We start from the raw sequence: 22,341 nt of genomic DNA on the forward strand, positions 1-22,341 counted from the left end.
TTGAATGAAATCTTTTTGAAGGGGTGGGGTGTGGCACAATGAACAATCCATTAGATTTTGATGGCAATCTGGATCATGATCCGGCTTCGGGAATTTTGTTTAATAACTGCGCTCAGCCTCTGCATTAACACCACATGCTTAAAGACATGCGCAGTGTAACTGATGATGCGTTCATGACGGGACATTAATGAAATCTGCCTTGGCGGAGGTGAGCGTTCTCTGAGTGCACTTCTTGTTGTTTTATGTACCTGCTGTGTGCTTGGTTATATGTATTAATTTTTAATTGTAAAGTGTATTGGGACCATGCTGCATGGTGATTCTGCACTTTAAATAACATTGATTGATTGATCGAACACTGACAGCCCGTCCCTTCCGGCCTCCTTTCAAAGCCAATCCCTTTTGAAGAATATTACCAACCCTAGCTTTAAAATTGTATTTTGTTTGGTTTTAAACATTAGAAACAGATTAGAATTCATAGCCAGTTGACTAATTAATTAAACTTCAGTGTATGCACGTTGATTTGCAAGCCTAAAACTGTTTGTACATGTTTGTTATACATTAAACAAACACTTCCCATAATTCTCAGCCAAACTCTTTACCAGAATACCAACGAGTCCTCGTAGACTTCATCGATCGTGCTCTATATGAGAAGATGTTAAATTTGAACCCTTCACTCTTGCAGCGGTCTGAATTAGTTATATCACTTTTGTTTTGTCTCATTTATTATAAATGGTGCTGCATGCCTGCAGTGACGCTCATTCAATGCGCTGTGCTTTTGACAGCGGGTTCGATGTGGAGAAAATGACACTGGTATTGGCTCGAGCACAATGTGCCAGGAGTTATGCAACCCGCAGTGACAGGCCTTCTACAGAAGTGAATCAACTCGCTGCTGTCTGTCGACCAAAAGCTGGACTCTGCTTCACTATTCAGTGAGATTACAAAGTCAGTGTCCAACTGATTCAGCTGTGCTGCCTCTGGTTATAAAACTTAATGACATCAAAGATTACTCCTTTGGGTCGCAACATTTAGGAGTTGGCTCTAAATTATCACAGATTGAGTGCACCAAACCGGAGCTACTTTTCTAATGTCACTTGGTTGCATGAGGATTTCTGTAGGAATTATCAACACAGTCTCACAGCAGGTTGTAAAATAGTCACAACATTTAATCTATTTGATTCGTGCACATAGACACAAATTTCCCTTTTTTTCCTGTGACGTATTTTTTGTGCATTTTTCTACGAATGTCCAGCAACACGGGAAGAATGTGTTGATTTCCGCTCCAGTCTTTTCAAAATAAAACTACTTAGTTAGGTTTAGGAAAATATTGACTTGGTTAGACTTAGGCAACAAACTACTTAATTAGGTTTAGGAAAAGATCTTGAATTTCCTTTTTGTTTGTGACGCTCAGCATGACTTTCGGCAACGTATTCTTCGTGCATTTTTCTACAAATGTCCAGCAACACGGAAAGCATGTGTCAATTTCCGCTCCAGTCTTTTCAAAATAAAAGTACTTAGTTAGGCTTAGGAAAAGATCGAATTGGTGAGGCTTAGAAAATAAACTACTTAATTAGGTTTAGGAAAAGATCGCAAATTTCCCTTTTTGTTTGCGACGCAACAACGCATTTTTCGTGTGTTTTCCTGCAAATGTCCAGCAATACGTGATGCACGTGTCTTTTCAAAATAGAACTACTTAGTTAGGTTTAGGAAAAGATCGCTGTAACTTAAGTATAGAAGTTAGGTGACAAATAAATCCACTTTGACTTGTGGTTTCACACGGGACACTAACAGCGGTCTCCTTGGCGAAAGTCCTGTGTTTTTTGACCCACTCATCCACCCCGACCTCCTCGCTACGCGGCATTCGCCACTCTACTTCCTGGTTCACAATTACGTGGATTACATACGAGTTGATTTTGTGCTGACCATCATGAAAAAAAAGTGAAATTCATATCTGTGTACACAAATCAATACATTCAATTTCGTGACTATTTCATGAACTGCTGTGCGACTGGGCTGGAATTATATGGAATGTTAAAAACTGTCAAAACTGCACATAGGATTTTTACTGTCCATTGCACAAAAGTACATCTGAAGGTTTGAAGGTTGTTTTAAAGATCCAGTGATTCAGAACTCGAGCCAAAACACAAGCATTACTATTATTAAAGCATTTTCATGGTGATACATTACCTTGACACAAGAGCATTTGGCCGGATCTCTTTTTCTATTTAACCAGCGTCTCTTTTGTAAAGAATATGACTTCCCTGTGTGTGCCAGCTCCGGGCCACGCTCCTCGAGCCGCACCAGAGACCTGTTGATGTTGTCACATTTCCTCTGCCGCTGAGAGAGATCGATAAATGTCAGAGATGACTTAATATCCTGTTATTTTGGCCACCTCCATCCCCAGATGCACACACACATACACAATGTCAGCATGGCGTCTCGGAGAAAATCTAATTCTGCTGCTTCTGCCGAGCTCCGTTTCTTCAGGTACACATCCGCCGTCACCCCTTAAATTGAGCTCATGCATTATTGAAGTCTGTCCCGCTGCTCCGACCCTAAACTGTAATTAGTTTTGCCCAACACTTCTCATCATGATACACTTTGCGAGCTGCAGGAGGGAGGAGGGATGGGTGGGGAAGGGGTGTGGAGGGGGGGCAGGGTCGAGGGAGTGTGAATACATTGTCCCTTTAAGACAGGAAAACTGGAAAGTGGAGGAGAGCAGTGTGGAAAGAGCCAATGAGAACGCAGGTTTGCAGAAACTGTTAGTGGCACCTTGGCGAGGAGAGTTGTGCTTTAGGGGATAAGGGGGGAGGTGTGGTGGGATTGCGAGGAAGAGGGGGGGGGCAGTCGAGAGTCAGCGAACGAATGAGAGAGTGTAGAGGAGGGGGGGGGGGAGAGAGAGAGAGAGAACATACATGCGCGGGAGTGGGAAAAAAATCCTCATCGCCAGGCTACTCACTGCCTTTACAATGAGTGTTTATCCCACTTCTCTGAGAGCCAATTATCTGCTCCTGCATGAGTCACGGAGATCATTTAGACTGGTGGCGTGCGCAGAGCATCAGCAGAGCTCCCTCGTGCCGTAAACAGGACTGAGTGCAGAGATGCGTTTACATGCTTTAGACAGGTGAGTGTGCTGTTATTTTTTTAACGCTACTGCGAGAGGTAACGCTTTCGTCCTCCACTTTTCAGCTTGATTTTTTGCTCTCCTCATGCTGCTCCATACGCATTTATTTCCTGTCTTAGTGGAGGGACATCTGACTCCTCTCTGACTGCGTCCATCCTCTCACGCCGTTTCTCTCCTCCCTTTCAAATTAAAATCCCCCCCACCCCCACTTGTTCCGCTTGGGGTGCCGTCTTCTGTTCCATGCTCTTCCATCTTTTCTCTCCCTGTTGTTTTTCTTTCGCCACTGACAGTGTCACCATGTCTGGTCCAGACAAACATAACTCATTTCAGACACACAGTGCAGCCTGCTGAGCCGGGGCTGCACTGTGCAATGTTTGCCTGTTTGATGATCCAACTTTCTAGAGTCTCAGCAGTCGTGTTTTCTGTTCATCACACCAACTGATGTGTCTCATAATTAGTCTGGCATTTAGCCCTTTCAACATGACAGGATGCATAGATACCAACTATATCAACTCAGTGAGGCGTCTTCACATCCTTTACAACTTCCTTACTCGCTCCCCCCCACTGGCATTTGAGAACTTCATTCCACTTTTTCTTTTGGAGAACAGTCCCCGTGCTCAGAGCAGAGGTTACCAAACAGGTAAACCTCAGCTGTCCCGTTTGAGTGCTTTAGCGATTGCATGAATCGCCTGCCCGGCCCGCTTGGCTCTATTTCATACTATTGTCTGCGCTCGGTGATTAACTGCCTGTGCTTGTGGCTCGGGTGATTTCTGCTTTGTGTTGAGAGCTCGGCTGCAGCCGGCGGATGGGACTGTGCGAAGGGGAGGGTGGTGGAGGGGGGCGGCTGCCAGGATTGGAGGGTCAGCTGATCGGCTCTGAGGTGCCGGAGATTTATGACCCCCCAGAACAAAGCTGTGTCTGCTGAGGGACCGTAAACCATAAATCAGGGAGAAGTGGGTCAGATCGGGTCAGTGCTCATCTGCTCACTGCAGATCTGCTCTCTCTTTTCCTAAAGGTGCTCTTCTTTATCCCCCTTTTTCGCACCTGACTACGTGACACTTTAAGTGACTTTTCCGGTCTTTTTCTCCCCGGACAAGCGCACCTGTTGTTAAACGAATTTATCCATCACAAGCAGTTTCTTCTCTGCGCTGTTAAATTCAGCTGTCAATCACATTCACTAATGAATTCCTGTTTTTCTATTTTAAAATGCCATTACCTTCTGTTAAGTGAATCACCCCTAATCCTTTTATTATCTGCGGCTACATTAACACTGTTGGCCTTTAGTCTCCGCTCGTCTTAATCATCCTAATTATGCAATGTTTGTCTTTTTTAAGAGGCTGATGAGAATGAAATGGCGTGTTCTCATTCTGGTAGCGACTTGTTACCGAGGCATTACACTCTGATTCCAGTCTGTTTGATTCTGATCGCTGGGTTTGACTAGTTTTGTGATTTGTCTTCCTGAGGGCAGCTGAAGCCAATGTGAAAAATTGATTTTCTGCAGAAGGATTAGCGGCGGGGTTACAGCTATAGGCATGCATTACATTACAGTGATTCATTCGGCATCTGCACGCCAAAGTAGGCTAAACAAATTCTTTATTAGCTGTTGTATAAGACGGATATTTCACAAAATACATGCATCCAGCAGACGGTCGTCTATACTGTCGAGGTAGTGGGCGACGGGCATGGGAATAGCAATGAATAACTTGAAGTTCAGACAGCTTGAGGAGGGAGATAAATAATCGCAGCCAGGAAGGATGGATCTTAATTTATTTGTGTCTGTGTTGTTGCACAAAGAGGCATTGCATACGGCTGCTGGAAATCAAACAAATGCAAATGCCGGGCTGTGGAATGGAAATGACTGCGAAGCATCAGAAGTCTCTCGGTGTGACTGCCATAACAGCGGGGATTTGTACTTGTGTTTACGACAACACTGATAATATTTTTCTCCCATTTTCAGAGTGAACGGGTATTAAGCACGAGTGCGAAGCATGCTGCGTTAATGTTTCTCCCTTTCTTATGCTAATGAACTGGCAGGTTTACAGGGTGTTAGCTACGTATGGAGTTGTCATGTGCATGTGTAGGTATTGTGAGGAGAGAAACGTCTACAAGAAATACACGTTCTCTGAGACGTTTTAATCAAATGTTTCCTAAACACCTTCACGGATATTTGCTTTATATTATGGAAAATGAAAAAAACAAACACTGCAGCTTGAAAAAGGCAAAAGTGACCTTTATGTGAGCTAAATGTTAATTTATACACTGTGTGAAAATGGCTTGCAATTGAACGTTTTGTTTGTGACTTTTCACACATTTAGTCTACACGTTGTTCACAGTCACCGAGAGTCATTATTCTGAAGTTTTGTCGCTGCGATGCCTTTTACTGTCAGCGTTGCCATAATGGGTTACACAAACTGCATAATCAAGTCTCCGGGGTCAGCTTTCAGGCCTGTGTTTGGTTTATTACTGCAGTCCAGTCTTATTGTTGCATTAGGACATCAGGACTTTACTGGAAAACTCTTGTTTTTGCCCATTAAAATGAGTCCCACAGCAGTTTAGTGGCATTATTATTTGATAGTTTACAGCACAAAGCTGCAGGGTTTTTATGACCATCTCAACAATGAAGAGTAAATGAGGAAAAAAACATAATGGTATAACATATGCAAATGGAAATTTATCATTATTAATATGCACTCAACTGCATATTTGGCTTGTCCCAGTCCAACACTATTAGGCTGTAATTGTAGCTTTAGAAGGCAGAAAAATGGACTTCCTTCACTGTTTTACATGTTATTATTGGGTGAAAATGTTACATTGTCAAAATAAAATAAGATTTCCTGGAGCCAATAGAAGCAGGGTATACATTTGTAAAGACTTTTCCACACTGGGGGGTGTGACAAATACACAAAACACTTCGCGTCAAAACTATTCATACCAGCAGCGATGCGAATTTGCGACAGTTGCAACACTTTTCAATAAAAGGTTTGAATAGATTCAGGCAGGCAGAGGACCAACTACTGGGATCTTATTGACCCAGAGAAGCATCTGCCAGTCTGTCGGAGCTTAATTGTTGTATAGCCTATAACTATTTTATTGAGTTTATTGAGTGAATTTGCCTGTGGTAAACATTTATGTTATGTCTAGGATTTTTATTGTGAAAAGGTAATAACGGAAGGACTAGATCTGGCCTTGAAACCATGGATGTATAAAGAGAACTGGATACAGCGTTGTAGGCGGGCTCCCGTTCATTCCTATGAAAGTTGCTCAGTGGCGCATGAAGCCAAAATGGCTCGACTGCCGAGTGATAAAGTACCCGGATCATCCGGCGACCTTCCGCATCCATTGGGCCCATAGAGCAGGCGCAGTAGCGTTTCCTTTAACTCCGCCTCCCAGTCCGCAGTCCAGCCTCGGTCTGGGTCTCATTCACATGAACGGAGGAAGGAAAATAACTTTGGATTTGTCTATTAGTGTATTTCACAACTTTTAGGACCTAATGATTTAAATAAGGGCTATTCAAGTGTTCATACTGGGAAGTTGATTTACCTCAAAAAGAAATTATCCGCTGAGTTACAGACGTCTCTTTCCCAATTTAAGTCTATGGGGAAAAAGTATTTTTGGGTCCAATGGCATCACGTGATTGACACGGAAGTTGTAGTACCACCATTTAGCCATTAGGGAAATTTGCATCAAAGCCCGGCGCTCTTCCTTGGGGCTTGGTTGAAAGGAGTAATAAAGTTTGCCTTCTTGGTTCGGACTATGGAGCCTCCATGTTTTTGTACAGTACTGTATTTTGTACGTTTTTAATAAGTCCGTTCCGCACAACGTGATTGGTTGATACCTTTATTTTCGGTGCGAAAGCTCAGAAAAATGCCTGAAGCGTGTAAAGGCCTGAAGGCTGGAGTTTTTCCTGAAACTAAAGGTTTCTGTCAAACAGAATAGTGAGACAACTGATACAGAATTGTTATATTCTACTTTTATATGGATAATTTATTTTCATTCATTTGATTTTTCAGTCCCACATAATGATCACCAGCACAGCTCGGACAATATGTAATTAAAATCCCTGTTTAATGGATTCCTCTGAATTATAGATTTCCAGAATTGTGCAGAACGCTGCTCTCTGTACCTTTAGCAGTTTGTCTCCGGAGAGCCCGCTGTGCTTTGAAGGGAAATATTTCATTGTGCTTTGAATTCAACATCAGGCGTGCATCTGTTCTATGGGTTTAACTCATCGACATCATCGAGCATGATAATTTCTCCCCAGACGGCCTTGAACGAGCCGTAATGTCATATGCGGGGAATTGATGGCCTTATGCTTAGTGGGGAATAAATCAGCGTGCCACACGGAGTAAGATTTTAAAATGATGGCATAAAACACGTCTGCGGGATGTCAGTTTTGTTAAAGGATTTTAGGTATTTGTGGACACATTACAGCAATGCATTTCTAAAAAAAAAAAAGGGACATACTGTACATTCTCAATGAGTAGCTGATGAATTGAAGTTACTTTAATCACAATTTGTCCTCAGCTGATGAATCTGATTGGCAGCTCAGATGTTATGCACAGAATCGACATGTAATGACCCTATAGGAATAGGAAGATAAGAGAAATGGCCTCCAAGGACTCATCTCAGTGCAACGTTCAATAATCAAGCTCAGACATGACATAGCATGATAAAGCATGACCTCTGACATGAAGCGACAAGGAATGAGCCAGAGAACAGAGAGGAATGTGCTTTAATTCCACAGTATTTAACCTTCAGGATGCTGCAGATGTTAATCTGCTGGGTGATTAATTAATTTAATTTAATTTCATACTTAAATGGAAAGCAACAATCAGACATTCCAACACTATAGTGGTATTAGAAAGGTTATTTTTTTATAGTATTGGTATTCATCATAATATGACATTTATGCAAAATCATATAGAAAAGCTTTGATAGCTTGTTTTGTTGTTTTTTAATTACAATTTGCTCAGAAACCCTACTAATCAAACCCAATTTGTCATTCCTAAACTCATGCATTTTTCAGATTTCAGTACCTTTTGTCATGTTGGTGTCCTCTTTGTGTTTTGTAGCTGACACACTGCAGTGAGTCTGGACATATGAAGCCAAAATTCCTACAGATCGTAAAGGAATGCAGCCGGATACATCATTACTGTCAAGGTGAGAATGAAAAGAATGAACACACACACGCACGCACGCACGCGCTTTATGTCTTTCTCAGCACCGTCTTGTCACCGATCCAGTACAAATGCAGCTTTTTGCTGTTGGCAGCCAAACTGGAGCAGCTATGTTTAATAGCACCACAAACCTTGATGTTAAAGGAATGGTGAAAAACACATTTTAGCCGTCTTGTCGAGAGTCAGATGAGAAGATTAATAGCACTCTCATGTCTGTAGCCTAAATATGTTAGCTTAGTTTAGCACAAAGACTGGAAACAGGAGGTAACAGCTAGCCTGCTTCTATCCAAAATGAACAAATTCCACTTACCACCACCTGTAAAACTCACTAATTAACCTCTTACATACCAGTTGTTTATTCTGTACAAACTAGAATTACCACCTTGTGGTTGTATGCCTCCGCCAACCAGTCAAGGTGCAGTTTACATCCATGTCTGTCCAAAATGTCATCACTTCATCATTTTATCCTGTCAGACATTTGTTATAATTAGCATATGAATTATTGACTTATGGTCAAAAACATGTTTGTGAGGTCACAGTGACTTTGACCATTAAATCAGGTCATCCTTGAGTACAAGTGGACGTTTGTGCCAGATGTTTTACAATTCCCTTCAGGCGTTCCTGAGGTATCGCTTACACAAGAATGGGACAGATTTAAGGTCACAGTGACCTTTGACTACCAAAATCCAATCAATTCATCCTTGAGTCCAGGTGGACGTTTGTGCCAGATTTGAAGAAATTTCCTCCAGGCATTCCTGAGATATCGCGGACGGACAACCCAAAAACATAATGCCTCCGGCCGCGGCTGTCACCAACACAGAGGCTTAAAAGCAAGAAATTGTGTTTTCATGACGGAATATTTCTTGGTCGGGTACGGTAATTTCCTGGATTCTCCACTAGTTGCCTGGCAACCTTACTGTGTCACAACAAGACAGAGGCAGACCAGCTGTTTCCCCCTGTTACCAGTCTTTTTGCTGAGCTAGGCTAACCGGTTGCTGACTGTGGCTTCATATTTATTGTACAGATGTGAGGAGTGGGATCAGCCTTCTCATCTAATCTAACTCTCAACAGGAAAGCAAATAAGCGTATTTCCCAAGATGTCGAACTATTGGTTACTACCTTTTGGTTACAGATTCATCAACTACATGCACCCCCACACATGTATTGTTCTGGTACAGAGGGTTAAATAAGAATTATGTCCAAGAATTCCCAAAACACTCCTGATTTCACAGCACCTACTATTTGTCAACACTAAAATCTGGCATAATGACATATTTAACAGCAATGATTGGTCAGAATATTATCACTATATCACCATATATAGTACTCAAATCTCTTGGCCTCATACAATACTGAGGGATATATTATTTACACTTAAAAGCATAATTCTGGTTATCCACAGAGACAAAGTAAACCCCAAAAGTCAAAGCTAAAAGAGATTAAATGTTCTTTCAACACAATAATACACGTGCCGATATCAGATTTCTTTTAACATGGGACTGTAAACTGCACGTTGCCGTATAAGATATATAAACTAGCCTCACTATTCTGTATATTTACTGAGAAAATACCATGAACACACCATTAAAGTGAGAGCTTATTTTGTTAGAAATGTGTCAACAAATTATCAGTTTTAATATTATATTCAAATATGGGAGTTCCCAAAAGTGTTACACATACTTAGTGTCGAGCTGAAGCAGCGAAAACAGTCCTCCACTGATAGGACACAACACAGCAGGAAACAAACCAAACAAGAAAAGTGTGTGATCAACATTAGAATTGCAAAAAAACTAGAAAAAAAAGTTCCAGTCTGAAAATAACAAGATTAATGCTCAAACTCCTGCAGCTCTGAGGATGTTTCAACTTTTTATTTCTCATTGGTAAAGTCTGAATGTCATCCTCTGAAGTCTGAAGCTAATATTAGTCAAGGTCTTAATTCTAATAATTCTGTAGAAAACTAAATGAAGTGATGTTATTGGCCAGGAGGCTTTGCAGTGTGCCAGCCGTCCAACAGTAATGAGCAGAGGAACACGAGCTTTCTTAATGTAGCCGAAATTTGCATTTTGCTCACTGCAGAACTTAAGGCAAATTACACCTCTCTGCCTGCCAAATCCCAGTCTGGTGCTGAAATAAATACTTCCTCTTTTTGTGAGTAATGTTGGTTTTCGACACTGTCTTCAATGACACGTTAGCTATTCAGAAGCCAGAGCAATAAATGTGTAACAAAAAGCTTTTCTCTCTCTATTGATTAGCAGTTTATCCCTCCTTTGTGTCTGAGTCTCAGTGTTGAGTGTCACTGAACCTGGTTAACTGCTCACAGCTCTCTTGAGGGTTTAGGGGGCGCTGCAAAACACTCTGCATTACCTCGTTGCAGTATTACTTGTTTATGCCTTCTATTCATGCATTTATTATGCCTCCTCATATTATATGTCACATTATTATCACACGTATGAATGTTCTGGCCCTTGTTAACTTGGAATACACCAAAAAAAAAAGCTCTTTTTCGTTTTAAAAACACACAAAAAAATTAACATTTGGAACCATATATGATATATACTTCTGTTCTTTCTCAGCTCTACTCTCTTTTTGCGAAAATGTATATTCACAGCATCAACAAAAGATGCAACCAAACACTAAAAATTTAACCATTTCTGCAGAATTTACAATACGTAGAAACACAGTAAATAGTTATATTGATAACTGTCCCTTTCGTTTTGTCAGTGTTGATGTTTTTGTCTCTAAAAGTTTTATTGAAAAATGTTTGAATTTATTGAAAATTTTATGAAAACATCACCTGAGCATTTTCATATGAAGGAAATGCAGAGTAACTCATTGGTGCAATGACACAATCCCTCACCGGCTTCCCACCAATGAATCCAGTAGGATTCAAAAAATATAATTTCTGGTGAAATCCAACATTAAAGAATATAACTATGTAAACACTAACTTAAACATTTATTATTTGAGAGGAACTCCATACTCAGCAGCTGATTTGTATTTTCAACACATTTCTCATTTTACTTGCAAATAACTGAAGCATTTTCTGAGCTGTATTTTTGGACATTCAGAGAGATGAAATGCTTGTGAAAATCTGTAAAAAAAAATCAAACAAACAATACTTTAAAAAAATTCTTAATATTCATGTTAAAAATGTAGTACATTTGAAGTGTGATCATGGTAGGTTTGACATTCATGTTCTCCAGTAGTAGTGTAAGTGTACATATTGTAAAAGAATTAGGAGGCTTTTCAGAAAACTAATTATTCAGTATGTTCAATCATAGTATTTTGGAAGTACTATTGGTGGATCAATGGAAGTCAATTATAAATTGTTATAGTCTAACTTATTAAAAGGGTTTGTAACGAGTGAAGACTCAGACTGTGTGCCGTTGTTTGGATGAAGCCAGCACAGTTTTTCTTGGATGTGTATCAACTCTGCTGGTTGCACATGCCGGGGTCACACTGCACCATCAGCTACCACTGATTCATTTCCTATCCGTCGGCCTCCCGTTACCTTTGTATCCTACGCGGGATAGTGTGAGCAGGTAGAGACAGAGCAGCAGAATGAATGGGCGGCAGAGGCAGCAGCGGAGAGGTGGACCAGAGAGATTAGCTGGGAAATTGACACTGACAAATCTCATACATTAAGGCTTCCTGGGAGGCAGCTATCGGTAGAAGAGGCGGCAGGTAGCATATCCCGTAAATGGCACTGGGTTTCTTTAATACTCTGCTTGCAGCACGTTGGAAAGCCGAACCACCCTGTCGTCTACAGCGCGAAAGATAAGGAAGCCAGGTGCGCTCAGAGGCATTTCATTTGACTAATGTGTTTACAGCTAGAATAATGAATAGAGTGAGGAAGATGAGAGTAATTAATTTGAGCTGTTCTAGCTAAATAACAAAGCAAATACAGGCAAAACTGTTTCATTTCCCTTTGGAACCAAGCTTTTTTTTTTTTTTTTTCTCTTTCTCGCCTGCTTTAATGAGATAAAGCCAGCCGTCTTTGATAAGGAGTCCTATGTGTTTGCTCGCATTTTCTTTATGGAAACGAAGGACAAAGCCACATACAACATCTACATGCATTACATCCATCTTTTGAGTGTTCACATAGACTAAAAATATGACTTCTAATTATTTTTGAAAAAAAGAAATTCATATTTTTTCTTTAAATAACAAATTAAATTAACCAATTCATAATTTTATCTTCTTTAGCTATTGTTAAAACTCAGATTAGCCTATTCTCACGCAGTAAACCTTTTGAAAATCGTAGATATTTTGCACCCTGAGAGTAAAGAGTCTAATTACCAAACATAAACAACTCTATGGCCTTTGCAGCCACACTACTTCACTACTTTATGTTTGCCGAGTGGTATTCCCAGTAACTTAACCTCGTTCAAGAGGTTCATGGTGTGTTCCTTCTATCTTTATTTATTTTAGACAGTGAAGTTGTTTTCCTGAAAAAGGACCGGTGCCCTTGCTGTTGCTTGGCAACAAAGTGAGTCCATGGGACTTAGCACCTTGCAGGATCTCTTCCAAACTACCTTGAAACTTGTCCTCTTTAGACGTGTGGAGAAAGTCTATTTGCGTATCCATCGTTGTTCATGAATAATGAAGTGGCATTTGCAATGATGGAGACATTAATAAGGTTTAAAAAAAAGCTTGAATTGGGGTTTGTTTTACCGGCATTCTGTCACAATGAAAACGGTTTTACCAATGTATGAGTTACTTGGGCAATCAGGATGTCAGAGCATGTGTGTGCGCTGCTGCTTTGTTTGAATTCAAAATAGGGTCAATTTAAAATCATTCTTGCAGCATTACAAAAAATGTAGAGGTTCGGCTTTATAAGCATACCAATTTTACAATCTAATATTGTACAGAAGCAGCTTCACACAGACCATTTCCTACGCAGAATGGAAGAATTCATCAGACTTTTTATTTTGGTGGTTCATCAAGGAGACAAGCTGTTAAATATTCATGACTGCGTTGTGTTCTTAAAATAAGGCTCATTAGCACTCAAAGCCTCTTTTCAAGTTCCGCCTTTCCCTTGTCACTCTCAAAAGAGCAACACAAACATGTTTATTCATCTCCCACAATCTCTGCGCTACAATATTACACCGAATGATGCCTTTATTTTGAAGTCAGACCGACTCTAATACTATTAGATTTTGATTCCTGTTCAAGTACCCGTAAGGGTATTGATTGAATCTGTTTACGTCTTGTAAAAAATGTTGGTGCTGTAATAACAGAATCGATTTCTTACAATAATGGGAACATATGCTCCTAACAGGATTACAAATCCTGTATTTCCCCCTAAAAAATAAATAAATGTTGGCAGCACACCAGCTTAACTTCGAACCTCCTTGTTTGAAACCAGCTGGCTGGGTTCTTCTTTTGGGGAGTTTGCATGATCTCCTTTTTCCTGTATGAGTTTCCTCTGGGTGCAGAATTGGAGACACTAAATTAGATGTGTTTGGACTGCTAACCTGTCCAGGGTGGGACCTGCTACAGTGCATGATAAGCATAGCCCCCTCGTCCCTGCACAAGATAAGAGGTGTAGAGAATGGATGGAAATATTGATGGATGGATTGCTTAATTTTCATGACGTTTAATTTACATTCAGGGCTGATCCAGTTCTCTTCATGCTGTCATGTCAAAATGACTGGACAACAGTTCTGGGACGTGGGACCCTGAACAACAGTTGCTTTAGGGGGGAACAGCAGGAACTAGGGCTTCAGTTAGCAACTTTAAAGTGATTATTTTTGACATATATTGACTATTTTTTTGTTTAATGTAATAAAATGTCAGAAAGAAGTGAACATTGCCTAACATAAGTTCCCAGAGCCCAACATGATGTCTTCAAAAAGCTTGTTTTGCCCAATCCACGCCCCCAAATCCAAAGACATTCCATTTACAATGATATGAGACAGAGAAACACATTGAAACCATAAACTGTATGTAAGACGTGGATGTAGTCACCGTGATGTCACCCATTGGTTTGTGGACTGCTGTTTTGAAGCCTTGAGTTCAGCATTTTGGCTGTTGCCATCTTGTTTTTTTTGCAACCAGAAGTGACACAAAGAAGACTTGAAACTAGAGATTGAGACCATACACTCATGTTTACAATTTTTACTGAGGTAATAAATCAAGTGAGAAGTAGGCTCATTTTCTCATAGACTTCTATACAATCAGACTTCTTTTTGCAACCAGCGGAGTCGCCCCCTGCTGGCTGTTAGAAAGAATGCAGGTTTAAGACACTTCAGCATTGGCTTCACTTCTCAGACTCCGGAGTTGTCCACTGGAACAAATGTTTGACATTTCTGCTTGATAAATGACTAATATGAATCAACTTTTCTTTTAATAAACTATTTGTTTCAGTCGTAGAAAGTTTGATGGATACCAATTGAAGACAAAGCCATGTCAGCTCGGATTCAACTGTTCACAAATTTCCCAGCATTACTTAAACAAAAATAAAAACATATTCATCAGCAGTAGTAGGTAGGTAGGTAGGTAAGCACCTAGAGTTAATGTGGTCTATGGCTACTTCATTGTAGATGCAACAAAGGACCTACTTCAGAAAATCCCATTATTTAAATCTTTAGTAAACGCTAAGGATTAAATTTTAATAGGGAATATGCAATTATGGCATCCGTGTTTAGTCTAATGTGTGTGATGTGAATTTGGAGCACTTTATTGAATATAAAACTCTTTAATAGGTAAGTGGATAATGACTACCCATTTTTACTAATCCATCTGTTGCATTCTGTGCAAATAGTAAAAACCCAGTTTTGTTTCATCAGGAGGAGCTTCAGCATTTTACACACACACAGCTGTGTTTTTAATAAGTCATTTCTGCAGGAGGGATGTTCACCTCACTTACAGGCTTGGTCCACCCATAGGCAACCTATTAACATCCACTTTATCAGCGCTTTCATATTTCATGACTTAGTTCATCAAAATTTAATGCAGTCCTGCTTCTCGTTTGTGTTTTTAGTGCAAAGTCATGTCTGAACTGAAAGCTTCACCTATAGGTATCTTGCTGGAATCTTAACCACCAAACGGAAATTATAGACTTGTTCTTTAGCATCCAGGTTATTATGACCTCGACGCCTGCATGCTCCCCGTGGCTACCCAAAAGATCTTGGATGGATTGTGGCTTGCAAAAAGACATCAATAGTGGTGCAAAATGATTTCACAGAGCCGCAAACCTGCTGAAAGCAGACGACGGGCCAAACGCCAGTGGTTTCTTCTCTCCCTCTCTGCGGACATGGCATTCAGGCTGCTGTGCCACACTAAAGTACGTCTGGGGTAATGTGGTGCCCTCAGATTGCTGGAGTCCTATTGAGCCTGTGGGACGCACGATTAGCCTGTGCCCAGGCCTGATATGCAGTGACCAGAGCCAAGCACCGATAGATGAATAGAAAGAAGAGACAGGGAGGAGAATGGAAGGGAAAGGATAGGCAGTATGCAGGAGGTGTGTGGCCATCATGTGGAGGAAACAGTGTTAGTGTTTGAGGGCTTTTTATGTGCTAAAACAGAGCGCATTTGCCATTGAATTGTTGGAACCCAAATGTTTTTTCCAAAGAGCTACGCCAGCTTGTAGAACGTAAAAATTCATGCCAGTCCCTGAGAGAGCTCCAACGTGAATGAAAAAGATTTTAAAAAGGGCAGGCTGTGAATGTGGCAATCACTCTGAAAACCCAAAATGGCAGTGGTGATGCACAAAGCAGCAATACAGAATACACCGATGGGTCATTTCAATCCGACCTCAGTTCAATGTACCACATTTTGGATGGGTTTTCTATGGTGAAACAGTGTGAGTTGATAGTTAGCCTGTGAGCCACAGCTCTTGGATTGTGCTCCCTGCATTCTGATAGCACCCAAGATATATATATTTTTTAAAAAACCTTTTGCAAAAGAAACGAGAAAAAAACACCTCAGTTTGGGTTAAAAGCTCAAACAAATGCTCGGTCTCCAAACTATAGTCAGCGGTGGAGCTGTAGGCTATGCCTTTTGATGGCATCACATATTACAGTCTTGGTTCCTGGGCTTAGGGAGAGTTGCTCATGTTCACAAATATTGGTTGAAACTAGTACAAAGGAAAAGCACATGTGAGTAAGAAAAACTGAGTAGAAATCCAGTTGTATCTGCTCAGGCTGGATGAACCTGAAATCCACTTTACAGTTTTTCAAGGTGGAAGAAATATGTGTATTTGGCTGCATAACTCTGCCGAGGCTACATAAGTCAGTGCTATCCTAAAGGCACAATCTTTTATCTATCTGAAGGTCAGTGATATGATTTAACATGAAATATAGGATTGTAATATACATGTTTCACATGTGCTGTGCTCTCTTAGACCTTGGATGTTGTGTATAGCCTGGAATAATAATAAAGGTAGTGATAATGAATGGAAATCTAGCCTTTCTCAACACATTGGGCATAACTTCTTGCATATCTGAAATCATTCTTGTCTACTCGGTTTCAACTCGAGATTCTTTTCATTGTTGATCAATGTCATGGTTATGTTTTCATTAATCATTTTGCCTATAAAATATCAGAAAATAATGAAAAATACCCATCACAAGTTCCCAGACCACATTTTCAAATTGCTTGTTTTGTCCGAAAATGAACAACATGAAACTGAGGAAAATAGTAAATCCTCACACTTGATAAGCCGGAACCAGCCAGTGTTCTAATGACTATTATATCAAATTGTTGAATCATTTTTTGTTTATCAAATAACTTGCAAATTGTTTCATCACTAATTGTCTACACATGCTTACTAATTTTGTTTTTGTTATTTAGTTCAGTTTTTTTTGTATGTTTAATCCACCCATTGGGACTTGAAATCACGCAGTAGATTTGGTTTATGTGTGTAGTGCCGCACCTCTAAACTAAAGGGCTGTAGATGCTGTTTGGCACAGGAAAACATAAAAGGCGTGTTGAAAAAGGCAGCAAAAAGAGGGCAGTGTATATTAATAAACATGTTAATAATATAGGTAAACCACCAACCCCATCAACAAAAACAACTTGACATTGAAAAGTAGAAGCAAAAACAAACAAACAAAATCAAAAGCCTCAGCCTCGCAGAACGCTGCGACCTGCTCTTCTACTTATAGATCACTTCACCTCCTCATGCAGCCGCACCTAACTGGAGCCTACCATCTGCTCAGGTAACCACAGGGTGAGCAGCACTGATACAATGCTTCCAACAAATACAAAATAGCACACAAAAGCAATGAGTCTTGATTTAAGATTCATCTGTTACTGCTAAAGAAAAATCTAAATTCATCTATTGACGCCCATGCACACCGACTGTGATAGAATGTAATTTACTGCAGGACTGTGTTACCCTTTCTTAACAACTTGGTAGTGCCCAGTCACTCACTGCTGAGAGGACCCAATCACACACACCTGTTTTTACTTAGCACTGATTGAGCAAACGATCTCCACCTGCAGCACAAACCGAACAACAAAAAAGCATCCTTATATGTAGAGCTGGTCCCTTTTAACAGTTCATAACCTTCTGCACCACAAATAAAACTACACAACTTAAACTTGTGTTATTCATATAAACTGACTAAATTAAATTAAATTAAAACAGATTAACTGAAATGTTGGATTGAAATGGATGATTTAGCACAAAAAAAGGGTGTTAATGTTGGGAAACAGGGTCCCATAAAGGGGTCGTCCCTATGTTCCCATGGTCCTATGTTCTCGATATAATGTAAGAGATTGGTAAGGGTTTTCTTCACAGCTGAAATTGCAAAAGAATAAAAAGCACATGGGCATGTCAAATGCAGTTTGAATGGTAAAAATCCATTCAGCCTATAGAGATATCAATGTCTAAAGTCAAGATAACTGTCATATCAATGACTATAAGTCAATAAAACTGTCTTGACTGCAAATTTGAGGGGGTATAGTTCCAAGGCTCCCGGTATTGCTGCTTGCAGCGTTGTCCGGGGGCGTGCCCATTCGGAGCATGTGGCCGTTTGAAAAACATGCCTGTTCTGAGCAGGCCGGTTGCTTGGTCCCCGGAGGTGCTGCTTGCAGCGTTCTCTCATCGCTCGTTGACTCGAGGGAAGTGAACAAGAGTTTTGTTTTAATGTCAATATATCCGGCATCCAGCAGCAAAAATGAACCAGTTTGCAGAACCCTGAAGCCCCGCCCCCATGCTGCACAGAGCTCTGTTTGCTTGTTTACTCCAAATTTATTAATATTGAATGTGTTGCATGTCCAAATTGCACTAACTTTGACACTGCACATCCTTGGGTTCCCAGCAATACACCCGCCAAGTGTGAAGTAGATCGGATCGACGGTTCTCGAGATATGAGAAGGACACACAGACTGACAGAGAGTCCTTGGCAGCATAGAACATAAATATAGTACACTCCCCTTGTAAAAAGGGAGTGATGTAGCCTTTTTGGAATTTGGTATTCTTCTCTGCCTTTTTTAAATTTCCCATGTGTCTAGAATATATCACTTAGTATCTTGTAAAGGCTTGACTTACATGCAAGTTCAGCCTTAAAAATAAACCCTTTGTTGTAAGGCATTTAAACCAATATTTATTCATTCTTGTAGTTTCAAACTGGGAGCTACAGTGTAGTAATTAGTCACTATAAGTAGGTTTGGTAAGTTTTGGTCATGTTTACAGTTCAGTTCCTTTCTTTTTTTTCTGCACAATTTCTCATCAGCGGCGATGAAAGTCGGCTCCCGTGTAGACATGACCCTCTTAACACTGCAATCTTGACTTAATTCCCCGCCATATTTCTCACTGTCACTCTGCAGCCTGTGGTATGTTTGTGTTATCATCACGACATCCCTCTGTAGGCTTTACCCATAAACATCATTTACGGGCTGTATACACAATGAGGCAGACAGGACACGCAAAAAAAAAGAGCTCCCATAGGGACCTGAAGAGAATAGCAGTTAAATAATCTGGCCTCCTCCAGGACAAGGCAGCATTCAATCACTGACGACAGTCCGGCCCCGAGGAGTACAGGCAAACACATCACGTTATTGAGAGGGAATAAGGTGAAATACACGGGGCTTCACAAACAAGGTTTACACCGCTCCCGCGATACCCTCCCGCTGCCGTCGTCGCCCATTAATTATCAATGTGGCCTCATAACATGGTTGATTAGTGCCTTAAATTGTCTCCGCAGCCGCGGATCCACAGCCGTTTTCACAGGGAAATGATGAACTCAATGAAAAGTGTGACAATCATGATGATTGATGGTGTTTGTTTTATTGGAGTCTGTTCATCTGCACTGGGCACGGGCAGGGTCCTTGGAGAGGGCCATCAGTGTGATGGCTGCAGAGTACACATCTCGTGACTCACAGTTCCCCGAAGCGCTCGCGGACTATGGAATTGTTTAAAAAGAAAAAAAAGGCAATATAATAAAAAGACATTAAACCTTGGAATGGGGGCCGTGAAACAGATGTTGTTTTGCCTCCATTTTGTGCAGCAGACCATTTAAACGTCATATTTAGTGTACACAAAGACCAAAACATGCAGATTCCACCGACTCATTTCTTCCCAACGTCCTTATCTGGCCTTGTCTAGTTTCAAAATAAAGTTCTCTTAACTGATCTAGGCTGGTGCTCTTATTTGATGAGCAGGACTTCTGCTCCGGCGCATCTTTCCGCGCTACTGGCCGCCACCTTCTGAGTGCCTCCTCATGCCTCATTGCCCTCTGGTGGTCCACAGTGTGGCGACTGGAGCGCCACTTCTCCTCATCCCCATATCCACCTGTGTGGGGTGATTGAAACAAGAGTGAGCTCTTGTCAGGGCCTTGGCCACCATGTAATTGAATTCTACCTTGTTTCACAGAGCGCAACAAAGCATAGCACTGGATAGAGGGTAAATATACTCAGCACTTAGAGACAAACCTGGGCCACGACTGCTCGACAACAAGCACTGACACAAGGTATTGCTTGGTATCATTTACACACACAGTAAAATAGTGGAGCTGCTGTCTGTGTGGTTACTTTGGGGCAGGGAGGAGGCCTTCAGCTGTGTTTCTATAGTAAAAAAACAACAAAATGATTGGCCAAGATAAACGTGACTATCGCTTAGCTGTTTTTCAGAATAATGGTGCTACGTTATTATACTGTATGTGTGCTCTGATTAATAAATGTATTCTTTGATTTTGAAACAGTAACCTTATGTTGTTGTTAGTTAGTCTTTCTGAGGCTATCGCCACGATGCTGCTCCGATGGTCCCACAAATTTGCACAGTGCAACTTAGTCTACATGGTGATTTATTCACGCACACTAAGGGGATTGATTGAAAGCACATGAGTTATTTTCAAATTTGTATTAAGATTATTATTAATAGGCTGATATATTACAGGCTATATATGATAATTCGTTGGGAGAAACCAAGCAATTCTATGTAAAATCAGACACGCAACGATTCGTCTGTGAGATCGACGGTCGAATCAGGCTCCTTAGATCGAATAGTCAATGATTCAGGGTCACCCGTAATAAGCTTAGACTTTGAAGATTTCCATGAACAATAATTTGACGGTGGCTATTTATTATTTAAATGTGCAATGGTACCTTATTCCAACTCCTGCATTCCCTGGCACCACAGAACCCCAAAAGAACAGATACCCACGTTGGTATTGATCCTCAGCAAGCACAAGTTAGCAACATTAGCTCTAGTCTGGTGAGCATGAGTTTCCCCAACCGACAAATCCACATTTCTATTTCCTTTCTATCATTGGAAGCACAGTCTGGACTGTGTTGAGCACAAAAAAATGAAGGAAAATGCAACAATTTTAGTATTTATTTGGACATAAAATCAGACTTCCTGCCGCTGCGTTCAGTAAACAATGACTTTATTCTACAGAAAAATTATAGTATCGGTTATTTGTTGAAGCTTAAAATAATATTTGATTACAGTCAGTAGCAAAGTAGGAAGTTATGGTTTTTATACTGCTGAAAAAAAATCAGGAAGGAAGTTAGAATAGATAGATGGACAGGTGTAAAGCGTTACTTCTTCTTAATAGATTACTGTCATGTCTTAACCCTAGATTCAACATTGTTCACTTTACCTATACTATACCAAAAGTTTAGTTTGAAATTCCACAATTCTCAATAGCCAATTCAATACCACGCAAAACAAAAACGAAATAATAAATCCCATTTACTTAAACATACACTCCTTTATTATTGTTTGCATACTAGTTTTGCTAATTTATTATAAACCCCTGATGATCTGCCTCAAGTTTTTCGCCAAAAACTACATTTTACAAGATCACATTTGAACACGTCATGAAAACGTTATAATCTACCTTTCGCACAATACTCATTTTTACTGAATAGAGCTGGAATGGAACTCAAACCTTTGTACGTTAGCTGTTAGCTCCGTTATTTAGCCAAGCTGGACTGTGCTGCCCTCAAGCTGCTAACAGTTAAAGTTACTAGTTCACAATGTAGCATTATCAGGGAGAGTTTCCATGAGATGATGTTAGTCTCGAGCCCTGATGCCTACGCTACTGTCAAAAAATACCGTCACGTTTTCAGAATTTTGGCATCGGCTTGGTACCGAAGTATCGGTGCTTGTGACTTCCCTAAGACTATTTACCCTAACTCATTAGCACTAGCTTGAATTTCTTCTACATACAGCACATGATACGTAGATCTGAAGGTTTTGTCCTGGTGTTCACAAGAAAATATGCAGCTGCAAAGTCACAGATATACAAACAAAAAAGGAAAAAAAAATGCTTTTCCGCCTAATTCATGCCATAATCATTTGGAAAAACATAATTATATAGCTGACAGATGTCCTTGTAATGGGACTGATTTTAGTCATCACTAAAAAAAACGGTTCTTGTTTATACTAGCCTGCAACTGCAAATCAGATATGAAAAGAACGTGTCAGTTTGGTTCAGAGCATGAAAGAAAAAAAGGCTGTGTAATTGTTGGGTCACTCTTGTCTTTTCCAATTTCCTCTCTGTGCCCCTCTGGTTGGTAGGAAGGTGTGTGTGTTCTTCATATTTTTGAGTTTAAAAAGGGGTCTAAAGGAGGCACACCGCCGGTCTT

The 22,341-nt window shown here is 40.5% G+C and overlaps 1 protein-coding gene across 4 annotated transcripts in view; it reads left to right on the forward strand.

Moving 5' to 3' along the window:
- mgat4c (mgat4 family member C) overlaps positions 1 to 22,341 on the forward strand; it is a 127,744-nt gene that overhangs the window by 12,595 nt on the left and 92,808 nt on the right. For 2 of the 4 annotated variants that reach the window (XM_074633706.1, XM_074633705.1), the window contains exons 1-2: positions 2,903 to 3,121; positions 8,194 to 8,281. The gene's annotated coding sequence lies outside the window, so the exon portion shown is untranslated. Of the gene's footprint in view, positions 1 to 2,902; positions 3,122 to 8,193; positions 8,282 to 22,341 lie in introns of those variants that run through there. The other 2 variants (XM_074633704.1, XM_074633702.1) reach the window with 1 other exon arrangement.

The sequence above is a fragment of the Sebastes fasciatus genome, chromosome 4 (assembly GCF_043250625.1).
Source record: "Sebastes fasciatus isolate fSebFas1 chromosome 4, fSebFas1.pri, whole genome shotgun sequence".
NCBI classification, from domain to species: Eukaryota; Metazoa; Chordata; class Actinopteri; order Perciformes; family Sebastidae; genus Sebastes; species Sebastes fasciatus.